Source organism: Somniosus microcephalus, chromosome 8 (assembly GCF_052327205.1).
Source record: "Somniosus microcephalus isolate GS21.2 chromosome 8, FLI_Smic_1.0, whole genome shotgun sequence".
Lineage (NCBI taxonomy): Eukaryota > Metazoa > Chordata > Chondrichthyes > Squaliformes > Somniosidae > Somniosus > Somniosus microcephalus.
Window position 1 is genome coordinate 126,567,392 of NC_140994.1, and position 23,841 is coordinate 126,591,232.

The window sequence follows — 23,841 nt, forward strand, 5'->3', positions numbered from 1 at the left end:
AGGGGCGCAGTTAGTTCGATGCGTCCCCTGGGATCACGTGGGCCATGGGGAGCCAATCGGAGCAGGGAATGCTCCATTCATAAGTCTGACAGGAAGTGCTGTCAAACTTAGAAATACTACGGGCCCTTTCTTCTTACAAAACATCACTAAATCTTCAAATAATTTTTTTTTTTAAATCACATTTTTTAAATAAACTATAAATTAAATGAAATAACTATTTTAAACAATAATTTGAATTTTTGAAAAAAATAATTTTATTTTCTAACGGGGCTAAAAATAAACTTACCTTGCTTTAAAGTATTTAAAAATAATAAACCTGTGGAAAAAATGTTTTAATTGTAATTAATTCACCACTTACCTTGGAAAAGCAGGCCTTATGCCAGCTTTTTACATTTCTAAATTCTGCAGGCTTACCTTCCCGGGAAAACCTGTAAAAAAAAACGAAGTTCGATGCGCACGCGCAACCTCTCCCGCGCACGCGTTCGACCTCTGAACCCCTGCTTTCAGGGGAACGGAAGTGCTGGTTTCCCACGCATGCGCAGTGCATGCAGGAAACCAGCACTTCCATTGGGCCTACGGGTGAGTACCCCGTGCGTACTCACCCATGGAGACCCGAATTTCTGGGCCAAGGTAGAGGAGCAGTGCTCCTGACAAAATATTTGTAATGTTAGTTTTGTAGAGGACTTCATATGGCTCCTAGTGTGACACTGCAATAATGGACCTGAGCACAGAATGCACCACCAACTAAGTGACATGTAGACTATTTCCAGCTGAGCCCATGAGTTATTTAAATGTCTTCTACCATAGGCATTTTTGATGACCAACTAATATGACTCATTGTAAAAATAAATGACAGAGGAATACCATCATTACATGTGGTGATTCAATTGGCGTATGTGGGGTTGGGGCCTTGTGCTGTGTGTATGTTGAAGAAGCTATGGAGCAGCATAGGCCTACAGCCTGGGGCTAGATTTTAGCTGTTTCAGTTGCTAAAAGTCAGTTTCAGCATCTTGGCACACTTGGAATCATGAGCCTGGATATTACACTGAATGATATTGAAATAACTGAGTTAATGCCTCTGTTAAAATAGTAGATAGAGAAATTTGTAAGGAACACATTAAGAATTTGCACAATAATATCAACAATAATAACTTGTACACAGCATAATCTTTTGATATGCTCTGATTGGAATGCATAGTGTGGCTATGGCTTTTGATTAGCTTTGTTCTTTCTAAGATGTATTTTATATAATTCCCACGGTTTACTGCATTAAAGTTGAAAGATGATTCTGTTTTATGGTTTTATTGTGTTTTATTTCTCCTTTTGATTTAAGTAATATTTTACTCCAAAGGAAAGTGATTATCAGCATGAAATCTGGTTACGAAATGGACCAAGGAATGATGAAAAGAACATAAGAACACATGGCCAGAGAAAAGGACATTCAGCCCATCAAAGTCTTCCTTCTCCAGATCATCTGCCATCATTGTTATCGTGGACTCAACCCCACCCACATCATCAGAGGAAGTTCGCTCTCCTTTGAAAAGGTAGCCAGATGAATCTCTAGAATGTTTATATAATTTTACAAACAAAATGATTCATTTTCGGAAAGATCAGTCCTTGCATGGGCTCTAAGCCCAGGAATCACACAGCATTTGATCATATCTGATTGTATTTATCCCCATAACTAACTCCCCTTCCTAACTATTTTTTAAACCTGTTGACACAGCAAAGTATTCCTGTCATGCTTTGACTGACTAAATTAAGAAAGAAGTACTTTTGAAGTGCAGTCACCATTGTAATTTAGGGAAACATGGCAGTCATTTTGCACACAGCAAGCTCCCGCAAACAGCAATGAGATGATGACCAGATAAACTGTTTTGGTGTTGTTGGTTGAGGCATAAATATAAATATTGGCCAGGATACTGGGGAAAACTCCCCTGCTCTTCTTCGAAACAGTGCCATTGGATTTTTTACATCCATCTGAGAGGGCAGACGGGGCCTCGGTGCTGCTCTCTCAGGTGGATGTAAAAGATCCCCAGGCACTATTTCGAAGAAGAGCAGGGGAGTTATCTACGGTGTCCTGGCCAATATTTATCCTTCAATCCACATAACAAAAACAGATTATCTGGTCATTATCACATTGCTGTTTGTGGGAGCTTGCTGTGCGCAATTTGGCTGCCACGTTTCCCACACTACAACAGTGACTACACTCCAAAAGTACTTCATTGGCTGTAAAGCGCTTTGAGACATCTGGTGGTCGTGAAAGGCGCTATATAAATGCAAGTCTTTCTTTTCTTTCTTTTGACAGTGCAGCACTTCCTCAGTACTGCACTTAACTTCTTTGTTGGTGCCACTGATGTTTAGTTGATGCCCTTGCTCAGACTCCTCATTTTCCCCACAGGAGCCTAGAGCTTCAAATCTGTTTGAGCATAAGTTGCTGTTTTAACCTTTCCTTCCTGCCTTTTCCCTGCCTCTCAGTTGGTGATACATCTTTCTTTCTTCACTACCTGCTTCCTATCTGTCATTGGTGTGACTATCCTCTCAAATGCTCGCTCCAAAAACTGCTCTCCTTCCCTGAGGTGTCAGATTGTCTCCACCTCCTTCTGAAGTCCTGTGATTCTGAACTCGAGCAACGTGATCTGTTGACAATTCCCGCTGACGTTTTTGCTTAAATCAACATCTGGTGCTGGAAAGTCACACAACTTCCAGGGATGGCACATCACTGCCTCCTCCAGTGCTGACATTTTTAGGTTTAGATAGTTTGTTCTACTTTAAAAATTTATATTGCTTGCACATAATATCAGCCAATCTGCTTGGCACCTAATTCCCACTCTCACCAAATTCCAATTTTAAAAGTCTATACTCTCACTCTGTTCCTTAATCTTTCTCTGTTCACACCCCACTCTGTGAGGTTCTTAATTATGCAAGAATTGCTTCAGGACTAAAGTAAAATAATCACTGGTACAGTTATACCCCCAATATACAACAGGCCTTCGAGTTCGTTGTTGCCTATCTTTGCACTGGTTCATTTTGTCTCAGTTCAATTCGAGGTTTGCCTGTTAATTATTAGTATCTGCAGTGCTTGTCAAACCAGCGATTATTATTCACTCTGACAGATACAGGCCGGGTTCTTTCTCAGTGGCTGATGTGCATTATATTGGGTTAACAGAAATACAATCTGTACATAGTCCCCTGTGACACATTAGCCTTCCCACAAACTTTTCTTCGTGTTTCTGTAATTCTCTGTTTATTGCAGGTTTTTGACGATGAAGGAAGCCTGCAATAATCTTGCTTTATTTAGGCTTTGTGCAAATCGGGAAAGCTATGAAGGAAGGGTTGGGAGATGTATAAAGGAAAGGGGGAGAAAAGAAGCGTGATTTTATCTTGAAAACACTTTTTGAAATACAGCCAATGCAATGAAATATAGTCTAATATAAAATATACTTTCATTCCCTTTAACTGGAAAATGGACAATTCAAATCTTACTGTGACTGGCACTAGTCCAGCACAAAGGTCATTCAATACTTAAGAGGTTAGAGGAGTTTGAGAGCTTTAACATGGTATGTCACTGAACAATGTGTATATCATACCACCCTATAAAACAACAATCATAGTTTGGTGGAGATTTCTATCCTAATTAATAACTTGTTTGCTTTTAAAAAGAATAACAGATGTCACTCACAGGACTTGTGTATTTTTAAATCTGCCTAGAAAAGCAAAGGTTGATTTTCAAGCGTGATTGTAGGCCTGAGCACAGCACTCACTTTATTCTACGGCCAGTTCAGACTGGCTTTTGGCACAGTTTAAATGGAGGAAAAAGAAAACAGGAAACATACAGCATCCACCTATAATTTTATCAGTTAATTTGCTTCCTGCCCTCTTGGCAACTGCTGCCAACAGAACTAGATGTCGTTTTGATACTGTGTTAAAAATTAATGTAAAAATGTTGTGGGCCTTTCTTATTCTGAAAACACAATTAATTTATTCATATTTTGTTGAAGTCCCAATACGACAGCCAACACACATCAATAACAGAAATGCCACCCAAAAGCAAAAATGAAACCCATAAATGTAGATTTCAAGCTGAGTTTGTGTCTGATGTACATTATGGTGTTACTTGACATTTTCCACAGCTGTCTCCCTCATTTCCATTTGTCTTTAGAGCACAGAAAGTCAAAGACCAATGTTACTCAGAATGGGTAACAAACCTAGGCATTGTCTTGCTGAAAAGCCACTCTCAATTACAATACAACACCATGGAGTGGAGGAGAATGGCTTTCCAGTTTCGATACAATCCTATCACTTAGTGAACGATGCTGAGACAGCCATGCTTATTTTAAACTACCCCCTTGCTTTAAAAGGGCAGGGAGCAGTGTTGGTTCTCAGCTCAGGATATAGATCCGTGGAGCAGCCAATCTGCTGAGACCAGAGGTGATGGTGAAACAATAATCCATGCGTCGTATCATGAGAATCATTGCATTACTCCTAAGCTCCATTTTGTTATTTCAGTGAGGTACTGTCTGTAAGTTACTGTTTGCAGAAGTCTAATTCCGTTACATTTTATATACACAAAGAATGTTGCTAATTCAGTCGCGTATAAGTCATGCTCATATCTGTTCATATCTTGGGTCAGATCGAATCTTGAGTACTGTGTCCAATTTTGGTTACTGAGACACAAGGGAACCATTTAAGCCCTGGAGGTAGTGCTAAGAAGAAGCCATGAGGCGATCCCTAGTGTTATAGGACTGAACTATGAGGGAACACAGGAGAAACTGGGGCTCTTTAGCTTTGAAAGAAGATAACTGAAAGGCGACCTAACAGAAGTTATGCAAAGATAAATCAGGAATATTGCTGCAAGTTAGCCTGTGAGAGGAGAACAAAGAGGCACAGGTTCACACTGATGTAAGGAAGATTTAGGACTGATATCAGGAAAGATTTATTTGCACAATGAATGATCAATAACTTGGAACAAACTTTCAAGTAAAGTAGTGGTAGCAAAAAGCTTGGAGTCATTCAAGATCCAGCTGGTTATTGTGCTGGGAGGACTGTAGATTTTTCTTTCCGTACAGACAAACTAATTTGAGCATAATGGCCTTCCTCATCTGTATTTATCTCGCGATCTTCTAAAGAAGAAAACTTCACAACTACAAAGAATTAGAATAAACTTTAACATCCTATATGTATGTCCCTGTCTATATCTGACGATTTTTGGAAGGGAATATGATAGTTTAAACAGGGAGTGCTGATGATATCATTAGGGAAACTAGGCTGGAGGAGTTAATGTGCCTCATTATAGAAGGAGCTGAATAAACATGGGCACTTGAAGTGGCACCAATCCTGGGTTAATGACTACATCTCAATTTGCATCATTTTCCTGTTATCATTGAATCTTACGAACATATGAACATATGAAAATGATGGACAGAAAAAACCCACTGTCTATCTACCCTGTCACATGTGTAATGATCAATAACATGTCATTCTATATTGGACACTAGGTGGAGCCGTAGAGCTGTGTAGAGCTGTATATAGCTGTATGTATAAGACTACACTACCCAGCTGTATGTATATTAAGACTACATTACCCATGAGGCACTAGGCTACCCACAAGGCAGCAGTCAAGATGGAGGCCTCTACAGATACTATACCTAGTCCACATGTGCTCAATAAAGTAACTAGCAAAAGCTAGCTGTGTTCATAATAAGAATGTCTATTTATTAATGAACATCAGATGGTACCAGGATGGTGAAGATCTGCTGAAAATTGTGAAAAGCCAAATGGAGAATTTCAAGCCACCAGAGCATTTGAAACTCACAGGAAACATCGACTACAATTGGCAAACTCTTAAACAACAATTCGAACTCTACATTGCAGCCATCGGATTCGGTATGAAGCCAGATGCAAGGAAGATAGCGTTGCTGCTTACGGTTGCAGGCCCACAGGCGATAGAGGTATTTAATACATTTGTATTTAATCCAGAGGAGAACAGAGAAAAATTAGAAGATGTGCTAAAAAAATTTGATGCACATTGCTCTCCCAAAAAGAATGAGACCTATGAAAGATACATGTTCTGTTCAAGGACACAGCAGCAAAATGAGACTTTTGATAGCTTTATAACTGATCTGAAACTGAAAGCACAGACATGTAATTTCTCTGAGCTGAAATCATCCATGATTCGTGACCAGATTGTGTTTGGTATTCATGATAAAAAAGTCAGGGAACGTCTGTTGAGAGAAACCGAACTAAATTTCGAAAATGCAGTGAAAATATGCCAAGCCAGCGAGCTAGCTCGAAAGCACGTGAAGACTTTCAGTGAAATCAATAATGATGCGATTGTAATGAGTGATAATGCTGCTGTCAGTGCTGTGTCCTACAAGGGGAAGAAACGTGGGCAGAACAGAAATGAAAAGCAATCGGAGAATGACATTTTTAATTGTAAACGCTGTGGTTACAAACACCAGTTAAGACAATGCCCAGCGTTTGGAAAAATGTGCACAAAGTGTAATGGAAAGAATCACTTTGCCAAACAATGCTTTTCAAAAGTAAAAACTAAGAAAGGGCAACGAGTTAATGTAATTGAGGACACTGATTTAAGTGAGACATTTTTTGTATGAATGGTGTCATGTGACAATATCAAAAAGGATACAGAAAATGTGCAGCCCTCAGAAATGGACAATGCTGAACATAAAGTCAATGCAGTAAAAGTGGACAAATGGATGATCCCACTGCAGGTAAATGGAGCATTAGTTACCTTGAAACTAGACACTGGGGCAAAAGCAAACTTAATCAGTATGAGTGACATTAACAATATGAAAGAAAAGCTCAAAATACAGAAAAAGTCAGTACCACTGAAGGACTATAATGGACAGAAAATAGATAGTTAGGTGTATGCAGACTTAAAGTGACAGTCAAAGACAAAGTGCATCATCTCATGTTTTCTGTTGTGGCTGAAAGACTTGATTCACTACTGGGTGACAAAGCTTGTGAGGACTTAGAACTGGTCAAGAGAGTCTACCGTATAAACTGTGCCATAAGCAGACCAGATGACTCGGTGGATTCTGTAGTGAATAATTTCCAGGATGTGTTCAAAGGATTTGGAGTTCTACCATTCACTTACAAGATCCAGCTGAAGGAGGATGCTCAGCCAGTGGTACATGCCCCACGAAGAGTTCCAGCACCCCTGCGTGACTGGCTCAAGAATGAACTGGACAGAATGACCACACTAGGAGTCATCAGGAAAGTCGAAGAGCCAACAGACTGGGTTAACTCCGTGGTATGTGTAAAGAAAAAGAACAATGATCTAAGAATATGCATGGATCCAAAGGACTTAAATGCAAACATAAAACGTGAACACTACCAGATTCCCAAGCGAGAAGAAATCACCAGTGAAATGTCAGGTGCCAGATACTTTACAAAGCGCGATGCCTCACAAGGATTTTGGCAACTAAAACTGGATGAAGAGATCACCAAATACTGTACCTTCAACACACCATTTGGCAGGTATTGTTTCCTCAGAATGCCTTTCGGGGTAATATCTGCATCTGAAATCTTTCATAGAGCGATGGAACACATAATTGAAGGTCTGGAAGGAGTTCGGGTCTATGTTGATGACATCATCATCTGGGGCTCCACACTGAAAGAACACAATGAGAGACTGACTAAAGTGCTACAGAGCATACGCCGGAATGGACTGAAGCTCAACAAAGCCAAGTGTCAGTTTGGCGTCCAGGAAGTCACTTTCCTAGGAGATAATCTATCTGGTAAAGGAATAGAGCCAGATATGGAAAAAGTAAACGCCATACTCAAAATGCCCCGACCCACTGACAAAAAAGGAGTGCTACGCATCATGGGGATGATAAACTTCATTGGAAAGTTCATTCCTAACTTGTCAGCCAAGACAGCCTGTCTGCGAGACCTGCTACATAAAACAAATGAGTTCGCATGGACAGAAAGACATGAACAAGAGTGGATAAACCTCAAAACAGTGCTGACAACCACACCTGTACTCACCTTCTTTGACCCAACAAAAAGAATCAAAGTGTCAACGGATGCATCAAAAGATGGCCTAGGTGCGGTCTTGCTACAAGCAGAGGGTGAAGATTGGAAGCCTGTTGCCTATGCCTCCAGGTCTATGACTGATACTGAGTGTCGATGCGCCCAGATTGAAAAGGAATGTCTAGGCTTGGTAGTTGGACTAGAAAAGTTTCATGGCTACATATATGGACTTCCCACCTTCACAGTTGAGACAGACCACAGCCCTCTGGTTGCTATCATAAAAAAAAACCTGAATGAGATGTCTCCAAGCATTCAACGACTCATGATGAAGCTGCAAAGATATGACTTTGAACTGATCTACACACCAGGCAAATACATAGTGTTAGCAGATGCACTATCCCGAGCACCCACAATGAGTCATGTGAGCTCTACTGAAGAAGACGTGGATGTTCATGTGAGTATGGTCATTGCTGCGCTGCCCGTGTCAGACACAAAATCAAAGCAAATAGCAGAAGAAACAGTAAAAGATACAGTATTACAAACAGTAATAGAGAACATTCATCATGGTTGGCCAAAAGGTTCCTGTCCAAAATATTTTCACATCAGGTCAGAATTGAGTGTCACAAGTGGACTATTACTAAAACAGAACAGAATAGTCATTCCACAGGCTTTACGTCAAGACATGCTCAAAAGGATTCGTGAGGGACACCTCGGAATTGAAAAATGCAAAAGGAGAGCAAGAGACACTGTTTATTGGCCTGGCATAAATAAGGACATTGAGAACATGATAGGCAAATGTAAGACATGTCAGAAACACCAAAACAAACAAGCAAAGGAACCAATGATAGTAGCTGACATACCAACAGCACCATGGCAAAAGGTTGGTATGGACCTTTTTCACTTAAATGGTAAAGACTATCTAATAGTGATTGACTACTATTCTAACTATCCTGAGATGGCGCTGCTCTCAAGCACCACAGCAAGCAGTGTCATAATGCATGTGAAATCCATCTTCGCCAGACATGGAATTCCCAGGATTGCCGTTAGCGACAATGGTCCGTGCTTCAACTGTAAGGAGTGGCAACAGTTTGCAGCACATTATGACTTTCAGCACATCACATCCAGTCCTTTGTATGCTCAGTCAAATGGTAAGGCAGAGAAAGGTGTTCAAGTTCTCAAGCAGCTACTGAAGAAAGCGACAGAAAGCAAGTCTGATCCTTATCTCGCCCTGCTGAGCTACCGAGCCTCACCTTTAGACTGTGGTTCTTCACCTGCTGAACTACTAATGGGTCGCAAGTTGCGCACCACGCTACCCTGCTGTGCAAAAGAACAGCAAAGTGAGGAACCGAGACAGAGACTTCAACTGTTAAAGCTGAAACAGAAATCATACTATGACAAGTCATCCAAAACTCTAAAACCATTGACAAGGGATGATGTTGTCAGGATTGAGGATCCAGATGCATGGAACAGGAAAGCTACAGTTCTTGAGGAAGTAGGACCAAGGTCATACACTGTTAGAACTGAGGAAGGACAGATTCTCAGGAGGAACCGCCGTTCCCTCCTAAAAACACAAGAGACTATTCAAGACCAGATTGATGACAATGCCACAACTGCATCTTGTCATTCACCGCCAGAACAATCTCATGAAGACACATCAGACTTACCCATGTTGAGAAGATCCACACGTGAAGTAAAAAAGCCTGATAGACTTAATCTTTGAGTACAATGTAAAGCTTTGAAAATATGTTGACTGTTTTGAAAATGTTTATGTTTATAGAGCACTAACAAAAGTGTTGCTGATATTATCTTTATTGTTTTCTTGAAAGTTGATAGATATTGATTTTGTTAAACCTCAAAAAAGGGGGGATGTAATGATCAATAACATGTCATTCTATAGTGGACACTAGGTGGAGCCGTAGAGCTGTGTAGAGCTGTATATAGCTGTATGTATAAGACTACACTACCCAGCTGTATGTATATTAAGACTACATTACCCATGAGGCACTAGGCTACCCACAAGGCAGCAGTCAAGATGGAGGCCTCTACAGATACTGTACCTAGTCCACATGTGCTCAATAAAGTAACTAGCAAAAGCTAGCTGTGTTCATAATAAGAATGTCTATTTATTAATGAACATCAGACCATGTAATTGTGATACCCTATGCATCACAATACAGACACTCCCCTTCCCACCCAGAGCCATGTAATCTCCTGTGAGAGTTGGAAAAACAGATTAAAAACCCCAGGCAATTAGAGAAAAAAAACCTGGAAAAATGAGACCGCATTGACCCCTGATTTATAGTGCAGGATACCTACCTCTTGTACGAGGTGATCTCTGCCCAGCCAGAAACAGGTCCAGCTCTCGCTTGAAGGAATTCAGTGAATCAGTGTTCACCACACGGACAGCTAATCTGTTCTACAGGTCCACTATTCTCTGGGAAAAGAAGAACCGCCTGACATCCAACCTGGTTCTACCCTCACATAACTTGTAAGCGTGACCCCTGGTCCTCCCTAACCTATCCAGTTGAAATAATTGGCCCACACAAGCACAATCTGTTCCCTTCATTAAGCCCGAAAGTTTCCTATGATGGTAACACTGATCTTTCTTGTACTTAATTTACTGTTTCGGATACAATGGGTAATATTTCTGACTAGCCCATTAAATACATCTGTTGCAAATTTAGAAATACTTTTTCAGCCATGTCAACCCAAACTTTATAAGAAATTTATTTGGGAAGCTTGCTAGAGATGTAGAAAATGTCCTTTGTGTGTGAATGTTGTGTTTATCTAGGGATGACAATGCTGGTGGGGGGAACATTCTCCCATTCCAGGCACCCAGGGTCAGCATCAAGCACTTCCAGATCAGTTATAGCACCTTTAGATACAACGTGAAGTTCCCATGACTCTGCCCCAACCTCCTTGTGTGACCAGTGTGACAGCTTTCTATTTCCCACTCCAGTCATGTTATGGGCTGTTTGAATGAGACTGTCAAGTTAAGGGGAGATATTTTGCATATTGAGAAATTGTGCACCTTTGATTTATGGCAATTAATTTTAATGAGTGGTCTATGATGGTTTTAGAATGTACAATTTCCCCTCCAGTTGCAGACATTCTTCCCTGCAGTCCCAGTTTTGTGTTCTTGAGTTAACACAACTCAAAGCTCTCCAAACACATTTCACATAGGATCCTGAAAAGCCAGCAGTGAAACTTTCGCCCTACTAGTCAGGGCTAGATGTAAATCCAGGTCTATGCGGTGAAAAGCCAATGGCCCAGCTTTTCCTCTCAGCAACGAAGCAACGGCTTTTGCCGCTCACGTCGCATAGACTTGCCCAGCGACTTTTTCGGGCTTGTCAGCAGAGATTTCTACTAATCCTGCTTCTGATCAAGAGCGGCACCCTCTACAGGGGATATGTGGCATCTGTAAGTAGGTCCAGCAGCAAGGGAGGTCTTCAACCAATCAGATTGAAGAATCCTCACTGAGGCACGCTGGGGGCAAAATTTGGTTACGCCCCATTTAGGGGCGGTAACCGAATTAGCGCCTCACATTTAGCGCCCGGGGCGGGAGTACCACCCCAGCTGCTAAATTGGGCTTACCACCTTGGCGAGGAAATGGAGCGCTATCTCAGGTGCTCCACTTCCTCTTGGGGCGGTGCTTGGGGCGCAAAGCATGGCAGCGCCGGAACATGGTAGCGCCAAAATGCTACGCGGCCGCTCCACGTAACACTGATGTTTTAAAGGGGAGGGCCACTGCGCACTCTGCAGGCCATTTGATGGTCTCCACAAGCCCACCAGGGCAGCGTGGTGTCGTGGCCGCAGCCCGGCACTGAGGCGCGGTGCCAGACAGCACGATGGCAACCGCAAACCTTGCCAAGGGCTGCCAAGAGGGGCCGACCTGGAGGTCGGCCAAAATAAATAATGTCGGCACGGGGCGCAGCCAGACCACCCCTTTAATTAGCGCCCCGCCAGCAATGTGATGCCCGGCTCGCGACCCACTAAGGGGTCACGTCGTTTGCCGATGATGTCATTGCCGCCAGCGCAGCAGTCTGGGGCACTACTGGCGGGGGCGCGGTGCTATTGGCTAACGCCTCAGTAGCGCCCCGCCGATTTTCTCAGTAGGCGCTATTAGTGCCCCCACCCGGGCGATAAGCTCTTTGCGCCCCCTGGAGGCGCTAACAGCAGGCGCAAAGGATGTGAATTTTGCCCCCGCAGACTGCAAACCAAGAAGTAAAAAACAGGATATATAAATTACATTTAAATCATTGTGCAGTAAGCGAAATAAAGATTGGACATACAGATGGGATTCAGGGAGACAGATAAGAGAGAAAAACAGAAAAACTAAAAAAAACTTATATTTTAAAAAATCTACAACATGAATTTTTTCTGAGGGAATGAGACGCCACATTTGTAAAATTATTTTTTCAGTGCCTGAGAGGTTGTTCAGCAGTAATTATCACTTATTATATCATTAAAAACTCATTTCCTCCTAAAGGTACCAGCCCTAACTTTTCCAGCTGTTTTCAGTGCAGAACTAGTGGGTAATTACCCTAAGGTCGCATCATTACAGTGATTTCAGTGATGAGTCTATTGATGAGGACTGCAACAGCGCACCCTGTGGAGGAGCAGGATATCTTTCACAGCAACTTCTGGACTTCTGTGCATGTGCAGATGCCAGAAGTAGCTATCAGATTTGTCCTGTAATAACGGTGCGCGCTGTTAGCCTTGCCATTATTATTACAGCAAAATCCAAGCCAATATGTACGTAATCCAATGCACCACCCACTCCCACAGAAGGTAACCTTTTTAATAGGCCACTATAAAAGAAAACCCTGGGTGAGCTGAATTAAATATAGGGCAAACTGCACAGAAGGTTTTGTATCCTTCTAAGTTAACTTTATTTAAGTATTGAAGTAAATTATTCTCCATTTACCCAACCATGGCCACATGTTCACCTGGAGAGTCAATTCTCAATGTTTTGCAATCAAATAATTTTTCCTTTCTTTTAAATAGTGGGTCAGAATTTACTGGAGCAGGACATCTCACGGCGTGCCCAGTTAGTTAGACATTTTCCTGCATCCTTCAACTCAAATTTATTTTTGCTCTGTAAGTTGCTGGAAGCACAAGCTGATAACGGCACAGCGAGGACAAAATGGCATCTGGGACCTTGGTGAATGATGGGACCAACAGTGTATGAGATAAACAGATGAAGGACTGAGAAGGAGTGTGAGTTAGAGTGGGTGAATTCAGTGTCCAATCAGGTACAGAGAGAGAAATAAAGAGAGGGAAGGAAAGATTGGATTAAGAGAGAGAAAACAAAAGAACCAGAAAGGAAAGTTAAGAAAAAATGTAAACATTTATTTTTGACATTTTTAAAATCTCCAACAACAATTCACTACCTGAAGGAATGAGAATCCACATTTTTAATTGTTCACTTTCTGGGCCAGAGAGGTTGATTGGCAGTCATTAACAATTATCACATCATTAAAAGGGTACTTACACTGTTAATTATGAGAATTAACTTTCTGTGGCGATTTAATGGGCAATTAATGTGCAAGTGCAGCAACTTCATAAATATCACGGGGAGGATAAGTGCGTGATTCCATTTTTTGCGAAGCTAACGGAGGAGCGGCGCAAATTGTCCAGCACCTTGTGGCGATTGGCAATTCACGGGCATCTCTTCCTCTCCACAAGTTGCTGCCGATTTGCACATTAATAATGCCGAGCGTCGTTCACATGCCATTATTTTTTCAACAGATACTGGCCCAAACTTTTTTATTCTTGCCTAATTTCAGTAGAGACAATAACACTGCAAAGATTTAAATCATTGGAATAACATCAATGTAAGAACTAGAATCAGAAAGAAAACTATTTACATTTCAGGCAAAACCTTTAGGTCAAATAATCAATTGGTTTATTATTTTATTCACAAATAAAACTCCATACGGTTCCATTATATCTCAATTCTGGGTCAAAGGTGAACTATCACTTCCATTGAAAAAACAGCTTTTTCTATTTGATTTGCTCGACGACCCCATGTTTTCCTCCTAGAGGCACTCTAAAGGCATTCTGTAGATTACTCATGAGGGTTTAGTGTCACTTTAATGCTCTGATTTATCACACTCTAACCTAACATTGATGACACAGTCTCATCCATACGGCCATAAAATTGTGACATGTAAAAAAAGGTCTTTATTCCGAGCCTTGCTGCTAATATATTGACAACTGGGGAGGGGAGGGGAAGCTGTGTTTGGTGGTGGGATCCCACTGGAGGTGGCAAAAATGGCGGAGTATGATCCGTTGAATGTGGAGGCTGGTGGGGTGAAAGGTGAGGACAAGGGGAACCCTATCATGGTTCTGGGAGGGAGGGGAATGGATGAGAGCAGAAGTGCGGGAAATGGAACGGACACAGTTGATGGCCATGTCAACCATGGTCGAGGGGAATCCTCGGTTGAGGAAAAAGGAAGACACATATTGGAAGCACTAGTATGGAAGGTGGCATCGTCAGAACAGATGCTACGGAGATGGAGAAACTGGGAGAAAGGAATAGAATCCTTACAGGAAGTAGGATGGGAGGAAGTGTAGTCCAGGTAGCTGTGGGAGTCAGTGGGCTTATAGTGGATGTTTCTCAATAGCCTATCCCCAAAAATGGAGACAGAGAAGTCGAGGAAGAGAAGGGAAGAGTCGGAGTTGGACCATGTGAAGGTGGGAGATGGGTGGAAATTGGAAACAAAGTGAATGAAATATTTTAGTTCAGGGTGAGAGTAAGGAACGGCACTGATACAGTCATCAATGTACTGGAAAAAGAGGTGAGGAAGGGGACCTGAGTAGGACTGGAACAAAGAATGTTCCATATACCCCACAAAAAGGCAGGCATAGCTAGGACCCATGTGGGTTCCCGTAGCAATATCTTTAATGTGGAGGAAGTGAGTGGAGTCAAAGGAAAAGTTGTTCAATGTGAGTACAAGTTCAGCCAGGCGGAGGAGGGTGGTGGATGGGAACTGGTTGGGCCTCTGTTCAAGGGAGAAGCAGAGCGCCCTCAGGCCATCCTGGTGGGTGATGGAGGTGTCCTCACCGTTCACCCCACCAGCCTCCACATTCAATGGATCATCTTCTGCCATTTCGCCACCTCCAGCGTGATCCCACCACCAAACACATCTTCCCCTCACCTCCCCTTTCAGCATTCCAAAGGGACCACTCCCTCCGCGAGACCCTGGTCCACTTCTCAATCACCACCAATACCCCTTCCCACGGCACATTCCCGTGAAAGCGCAGCAGATGCAACACCTGGCATTTTACCTCCTCCCTTCCCACCATCCAGGGCCCCAAACACTCCTTCCAGGTGAAACAGCGATTTACTTGTACTTCTTGCAATTTAGTATACTGTATTCGCTGCTCACGATGAAGTCTCCTCTACATTGGGGAGACCAAATACAGATTGGGTGACCGCTCCGTTCAGTCTGTAAGCGTGACCCTCAACTTCCGGTCGCCTGTCACTTTAATTCTCCACTCCACTCCAACTCTGATCTCTCTATCCTTGGCCTCTTACACTGTTGCAACAAAGCTCAACATAAGCTTGAAGAACAGTACCTCATCTTTCAATTAGGGACTTTACCGCCTTCTGGACTCAACATCAAGTTCAACAATTTCAGACCATAACCTCTGCCCCTATTATTTCACATGGCAGCTGTTGATGATTCTGCCATTGCCATTTACACTTCATCTAGACTCATCTTTTGTTTCTTAACTTGTCCCATTACCATCACCTCTTGCCTTGCACCATCAGCCCTTTTGTCTTTTAATCCCACCTGCCTTCCACCCTATCACAGACCTTCCCTTTTGTTATTTCCTCCCCTCCCCCCTTTCCCTGCCCCTGCACTTGCTTAAAAATCTGTTACATCTCTAACTTTTTCCAGTTCTGACGAAAGGTCATCGACCTGAAACGTTAACTCTGTATCTCTCTCTCCACAGATGCTGCCTAACTTGCTGAGTATTTCCAGCATTTTCTGTTTTTATTTCAGATTTCCAGCATCTGCAGTATTTTGCTTTTAAATTGAATCTAATATTGAGCAGAAATTTGAGTAAAGAAAATCTATCTGTTTCGGTTCACATGATAGGCGTGATCACCTAAATAGTTTGCAGGGATATAGTTGTCTAGTGATAATGCCACTGGACTAACAATCCAGAGGTTGTGCTTCAAAATCTGACCATAGCAAGAACTGAATGTATCTCATCATTTATAGAAACATAGGAACAAAAGCCCCTCGAGGCTGTTCTGCCATTCAATTAGATCATGGCTGTTCTGTACCTCATTTACCCACCTTTGCAACATATCCATTGATACCCTTACCTAACAAAAATCTATCAAACTCAGCCTTGACATTTTCAATTGACCCCTAGCATCCACAGCCTTTTGGGGGAGAGAGTTCCAGATTTCTACTACCTTTTGTGTGAAAAAGTGCTTCCTGATTTCACTCCAGAATGGTCTAGCTCTAACTTTAAGATTATGCCCCCTTGTTCTGGTTTCCCTCACCAGAGGAAATCTTTTTTCTTTATCTACCCTATCAAGACCTTTTATCATTTTAAACACCTCCATTAGATCACCCCTCAATCTTCTATAGTCAAGGGAATACAAGTCTAGTCTATGAAACCTGTCCTCATAATTTAATACATTTAGCCCAGGTATGATTCTGGTGAATCTGCACTGCACCCCTTCCAAGGCCAATCCAGGAAACTCTTGTTTAAACGGCTCCTTAATATCTCCTAAATTCTCTATTAACCGGCAAAATTCATACTCCAAAAACAACGCCTCAATAACCGGAAATGTTGCCAAGTCCGAGTCCGAGTCTCCCGTGGTGGCCGAGTTAGTCAGTGGGGTCATTCTCCAAACTGCCACTACTCGGCTTCTTGGCGCTGTCGGAAGTTCGAACACCTCAACAACAGGAGTCTGACTCTCCCGTGCTGCCGGTAGTCTCTTCCGATTCGCCATTTTTCTATTGGTCTCTCCATCTTTATCGTGAATTATCTCCCCCATCTTGCATTATGGAATTCCCAAAAGATGCTCCAAGCAAAAGGAAGAGAGTGGTGTTAACGTTAAAACAGAAAATCGAGATATGCCAAAGACTAGAAAGGGGAGAGAAGCGTATCAAAATTATGAATGAATTCAAAATCGGTTCGTCAACAATCTACGACATCAAATCGCAGAAGGATAAGCTGCTCAAGTTTTATGCAAGCTCAGAGACATCTAAGAGTGTAGAGAAACAGCGTACGCTTCGTAAGCCTAAGCTTGAAGAGCTGGATACCGTGCTTTATGAGTGGTTTTCTCTTAAGCGTTCAGAGGGTGTTCCACTTTCCGGACCCATGCTAATCGAGAAAGCGAAGGATTTCTACGTAAAGATGGAGCTCACTGACAAGTATGCTTTCTCCGAGGGATGGCTAACGTGCTTCAAGTTACGGCACGGGATACGACAACTCGATATTTCCGGGGAGAATAAATCAGCTGATCACGACGCTGCAGAAAAATACTGCGATTATTTCAATCAGATTGTGCATCAATATGATTTGTCGCCAGCACAGATATACAAGGCCGATGAAACTGGCTTATTTTGGAGGTTTTTGCCAGAATCAACGCTTGCTGGGGCTAGTGAGGCTAATGCTTCAGGTTACAAGAAAAATAAAGATTGTGTAGCTGCTAACATGTGCGAACGCTGCTGGATCACGCCGGGTTATACTTCTTGTTATTGGGAAGTATAAAAATCCCCATGCATTTAAAAATGTGAGGCACTTACCTGTTGAGTACAAAGCTCAAAGGAATGCTTGGATGGATAAGGAAATCTTTTCATATTGGTTCCATCATATTTTTGTTCCATCTGTGAGGGAACATTTCCATAAAATAGGGAAACCTGAAGATAGCAAATGCATTTTATTGCTTGATAATTGTAGAGCCCATCTGCATGAATCCGAGTTGGTTTCGGGAAATATTTTCACCATTTATTTGCCACCAAATGTAACCTCTCATACAACCCATGGACCAGGGCGTTATCCAAAATCTCAAGTGTCATTACAAGAAAGACTTCCTACGTAAACTGTGATAAATCCATGTAGTGGAACAAGAACTCGAAGAGGCGATATAGTAGAATTAGTACGAGTGCTTTATTAAACAAACTGCCTAGCAAACAACAGGCCTGCATCCTGCATCCTGGCATTCCACCTTTTCTGACCTTGACAGGAAGCAACCCCCTGACCTTAACTAGTGGCAGCACTGGCTACAGCACCACCTGGTGGATAACCTTAATCATAACATCCCAGATTACTATATTCCTCCCCCCTTAAGATTTCAGTATGAATTTCTTAATGAACAACCATTCCTAAGGATCACATAAGAAGTCTCCATTCCCCATGTTCCATACTTGACGAATCTAACAGGTCAGTATTAATCTCTCTGGTGGCTTGCGAGTCCTTTGTGAACGTCTAACAGTAAAGTCCCTGCTTCTTTGTGGTGAAGCCACCAGCTGCTCCTGAGCAGTGCTCAGAGTATCTGACTCTGCAATGATGGTTTCCTCTTGACGACTAGGTTCCTGTGGAATTGTCTCTGTCCATGGTGGTGGCACCACAGATGCACTTGAATAACTGGGGGCAAACCTGTCCTCAGCCATTGCCTCTGGAACCTTCAATTCAATTTCCCCTTGTCTGGGAAGTATCTGATCTACATGTCTGCGTACTACCCTACCATCTCCCAACATGACCTTGTATGATACTGGACCTGTCATTGAGTCTATGAAGCCAGGAATCCACTTTGGTCCATAACTGAAATTCCTGGTAAGGACCGCATCTCCTTCTCCAAAACTTCGGCTCTTTGTTCTTTTGTCATGGTTCTCTTTTTGTTTGGTTTGTCTGTTTTCCATTTTCCTTTTTAGGTCTGGGTGGACAAGGTCAAGAGTGGAGCGTAGTCTACGACCTAATAACATCTCAGCAGGAGAGAGTCCTGTGGTGGATTGAGGTGTTATTCTGCAGCTGAACCGAACCCGTGACACTTTGGCTGCTAAACTCCCTTCTGCACTTTTTTTCATCATCCCTTTAAATGTTTGTATGGCTCTCTCCGCAAGTCCATTTGAGGATGGATGATATGGAGCTGAGGTCACCTGCACTATGCCATTTTTCCTCATGAACTCTTTTGTCTCTGTACTCACAAAACAAGTGACATTGTCACTTACCATGATCTCCGGTAGCCCTTGATTACTGAAGCTCCGATGCAGGCAGTCTATAGTAGTAGTGGAGGAAGCATAATTAACAGGATAAGCATCCATCCATTTGGAATGTGCATCAATGATTATGAGGAACATCTTCCCCATGAATGGACCCGCATAATCTAAGTGCAATCTTCTCCATGGTTTATCCGGCCACTCCCAGGGGTGGAGTGGAGCTGCTGCTGGTCCTTTCCTGTGTGCCTGACAAGTGCTGCATGTCCTGACTAGATTTTCTATCTCCTCATCTAGCTTTGGCCACCACAAGTAACTCCTAGCCAAGGCTTTCATACGCGAGACTCCAGGATGACACTGATGTAGTTGCCCTAGGATAGACTGTCGTGCTGGCTGTGGAATAATCACTCGTGCTCCCCACAACACGCAACCATCCTGCACACTCAGATCTGTTTTCCTGACACTGTAGGGTGTGAAGTCAGCCCCTTCTGGATGCTGTGGCCATCCCCTCACCACATATTCTCGAACTCTAGACAGTACTGGATCTTTACCTGTCCATGTTCTTACTTGCTCTGCAGTCACAAGTGCCGTGTCAGTGTCCTCCAAAATCAAAACTCTGTCCTCTGGAGCTGCACGGGTAGGTGTGCCTGGCAGTGGAAGATGGCTCAAGGCATCTGTGTTCCCATTGTACTTGCCCGCCTTGTAGACGATGACATACTCATATGCCCTCAACGTCACAGCCCACCTCTGGATCCGGGGTGACACCACCTGTGGAACTTCTTTCATTTCATTGAAAAGAGAGATAAGAGGTTTATGATCGGTGCGTATGGTGAACTTCCTGCCATATATGTACTTGTGGAACCTCTGTAACCCAAACATTACTGCTAACCCCTCTTTGTCTAACTGGGAATAGTTTTTTCCACTGGTGTTAGAGTTCGGGACATAAACCCTATTGGTCTTTCAGTTCCATCTTCCATGCGGTGTGAAAGAACTGCCCCCACCCCGTAAGGTGAAGCGTCACAAGAGAGAATGATGTCTTTCTCTGCATTGTAGTGAACCAGCACATCCAACGACAGCATCAGTTTCTTGGACTGTTCAAATGAAACCCCCTGCTCCTCTCCCCACTGCCACTGTGCCTCCTTGCGCAGTAGTTTGTGAAGAGGTGCTAATACTGTTGACACGTTTGGTAGAAACCTGTTATGATAGTTCAACAGTCCCAGGTACACTTTTAACTCAGCCACATTGGTAGGAGCAGGGGCGTCCTGCAGTGCTTGTACCTTCTCCTTGAGTGGATGGAGCCCGGTGGCGTCCACTCTGTGTCCCAGGAACACTGCTTCATTCCCCAGGAAAGTGTACGTACTCCTCCTGAGTCGTAACCCTGCCCTCTCCAATCTCTGTAGTACCTCTCTCGGAGTGCTCAGATGCTCCTGGTCGGTTCTTCCCATCACCAGAATGTCATCCAGATAGATGTAAACATGTGGAATCCCTTGCAGTACACCTTCGATTGTCCTCTGGAAGATAGCTGGACTAGATGAGACACCAAACGGTAAGCGGTTATATGTAAACAAGCCCTTGTGTGTATTTATGGTAACATACTTCTTTGATTCGTCATCCAGTGTAATCTGCAAGTAGGCATGACTCATATCCAACATTGTGAATTTCTTTCTTCCAGCCAGGTTTGCAAAGAGAACCTCTGTTTTGGGAATAGGATACTGCTCTAGTTTGGACACCCGATTGACTGTCAATTTATAATCTCCACAGAGTCTTACCGAATCATCTGGTTTTAAAACAGGTACTATGGGAGCTGCCCATTCCGAACATTTCACTGGCTCCAGCATGTTCTCTCTCAATAGACGGTCAAGCTCAGCCTCTACCTTTGGCTTCATGGCATAAGGCACAGGTCGTTGTTTAAAAAACCTTGGCGGTGCCTCCTTGTCTACATAAATCTTAGCTGGGGGGCCATTAAATGTGCCAAGTTCCTCCTTGAACACATTCTCATATTCACTCAACACTTCTTGCAAAGTCAACTGTTTGCCCGCATCTATTTGATTTACTGCTCCCCAGTCTAATTTAAGTTCTTTTATCCAGCCCCGACCTAACAGGTTTGGTCCGGTACCCGATACTATAACTACAGGTAGCTGTTCCACTGTGTCCCTGTGTTGCACAGTTACATTAGCTGTACCTAATGTCGCTACTCGTTCACCTGTATATGTTTTAAGATGCAGAGAGCAAGACTTTAACTCTGGAACTTTTGCACAGTTCCACAATTTTGAGTACTCTGCCTTGTTCATTATGGTTATACCACACCCTCTATCGACTTCAAAGTTCACCGTAGAGTCATTTACTGTCAGTTGCAATGTGATTGGAGCCACTTTTGGAATGTTCTATAACATGCTATACATTATGAACATGTCCTCTTCTTCCTCAGCTTCCCTGCTGATGTGGTGTGCTCCCTGTTTTTTCACTTCTCTTCCTTGGTTTTGCTTTCCTCCCCCTTTTGGTTTGGATTCCTCCACAGGTGATTTTGCCCTGCATGCTCGTTTTATGTGTCCTTGTTTCCCACACTTGTGGCACTTTCCCTCCAGAAACCAGCATTCACTCGCCAAGTGATTGCCCTTGCATCTATAACATGCCTTCCCATGCTCACGTTGTGGTTTCTGATGCATGTTTAACTTGTGCACAACAACCTGACCTGCAACTTGCTTAACATTAGCCCTGTCTGAACCCTGTATTTCTTTTACATCTCGGCTCGCTGTCTCTATGGCTTGAGCAAGTTCCAAAGCTTTTTCATAAGTAAGCCCAGTCTTGGATAATAATCTATGCTGCATTCAGTCGTCCATTATTCCGCAAACTAACCTATCTCTCAACATTTCCTTCAGGTTGTTCCCATAATTGCAATCTTGTGCCAATTTACGCAACACCGCTACATAGTCCATTACACTCTCTTCCTCTTTTCTGTTACTTGAATTAAACTTGAACCGCTGTACAATCTCACTAGGCTTAGGGTTGAAATGCTCTTTTAGCAAGGCCACTAATTCAACAAATGTTTTATCTCCAGGCTTTTCAGGACTGAGCAGATTCCTCATCAAACTGCAGGTTTGACTTCCCACTGAACTAAGCAGAATGGCTTTCCTTTTTCCGGCATCATTTATTTCATTAGCTTCGAAGAAATAACCCAGCACTTCACAGTATTCCTCCCAAGTTTGTGATTGAATATCAAAAGCGGAGACCGTTCCTACCGAGGCAGCCATGCTTCCGTCCAATTTGCAGCTAACTTTAGCTCTTGATTTGTTGTTTAAAAGTCCCGGCAGACTTCTCTTCTTTATTCAGGGTCCTTTTTACCTCGTCGCCAAATGTGATAAATCCATGTAGTGGAACAAGAACTCGAAGAGGCGATATAGTAGAATTAGTGCGAGTACTTTATTAAACAAACTGCCTAGCAAACAACAGGCCTGCATCCTGCATCCTAGCATTCCACCTTTTCTGACCTTGACAGGAAGCAACCCCCTGACCTTAACTAGTGGCAGCACTAGCTACAGCACCACCTGGTGGATAACCTTAATCATAACATCCCAGATTACTATATTCACTTACCTGTTGAGTACAAAGCTCAAAGGAATGCTTGGCTGGATAAAGAAATCTTTTCGTATTGGTTCCATCATATTTTTGTTCCATCTGTGAGGGAACATTTCCGTAAAATAGGGAAACCTGAAGATAGCAAATGCATTTTATTGCTTGATAATTGTAGAGCCCATCTGCATGAATCCGAGTTGGTTTCGGGAAATATTTTCACCATTTATTTGCCACCAACTGTAACCTCTCATACAACCCATGGACCAGGGCATTATCCAAAATCTCAAGTGTCATTACAAGAAAGACTTCCTACGTAAACTGATAAACCAAGATGACAATATTCACGCATTTCAGAAGGAATACAATCTTAAAGAGGCTATGTTAATGTTGCATGTTCCTGGAACTTGGTGAACGGTCACACTTTGCGGCAAGCCTGGCGCAAATTGTGGCCTTCTGTAATGTTTGCTGAAGGTTCTTCTTCAGAGGAGGAATTTCGTGGGTTCAATGTTCATCCCAAGAAGAGTACAATAATGGAAATGGCTGGCATGGTGAAAAATGTAGGCCCAGCAAACCCTCTATGTCACCTCAGTGAAAGTGATATTGAGCAATGGGTTGATGCAGATAGAGAAGTTGCTGTTGTGCATATGCTAAGTGATGATGAAATAATTGAATCTGTTTTGAATCCAAAGAAAGAAAAGGAAAGTGAGATGGAAAGTGAAGAGGATGAGATTTCTGAAGAGAAGAAGATTTATTGGGCTAAAGCTGCAGAAGGATTTGCTTTAATCCTCCAATTTGCTGAAAGGCATCCTTGCTATTCTGCCCAAGAAGTTATGCAACTCCATATTCTGCATTCCACCTTTCTACAAAAAAGGCAAGAGTCCACTAAGCAAGCAGACATCCGGGACATGTTTAGGAAAGCTTCCAAAAAGAGTTGAAGCAGTGAAAGTGCCTGAAGAATCTGTTGAAGTACATGATCCTGATGAACCAGCTGACTTGGAATAATTCTACAGTCAACTACAGTACTGTATACAGTCATTTACTGTATAAGTTTTGTTTTACTGTTAAGTAATTAATAAAGAGA

At 42.7% G+C, this 23,841-nt stretch overlaps 1 long non-coding RNA gene across 1 annotated transcript; it reads left to right on the plus strand.

Annotated features, from left to right (window-relative positions):
* Nucleotides 1-543: 543 nt before the first annotated feature.
* On the plus strand, nt 544-23,841 carry LOC147113776 (uncharacterized). The gene is made up of 3 exons (XR_015079146.1): nt 544-630; nt 1,352-1,544; nt 23,450-23,841. It is a non-coding gene; the product is annotated as an uncharacterized LOC147113776 (long non-coding RNA).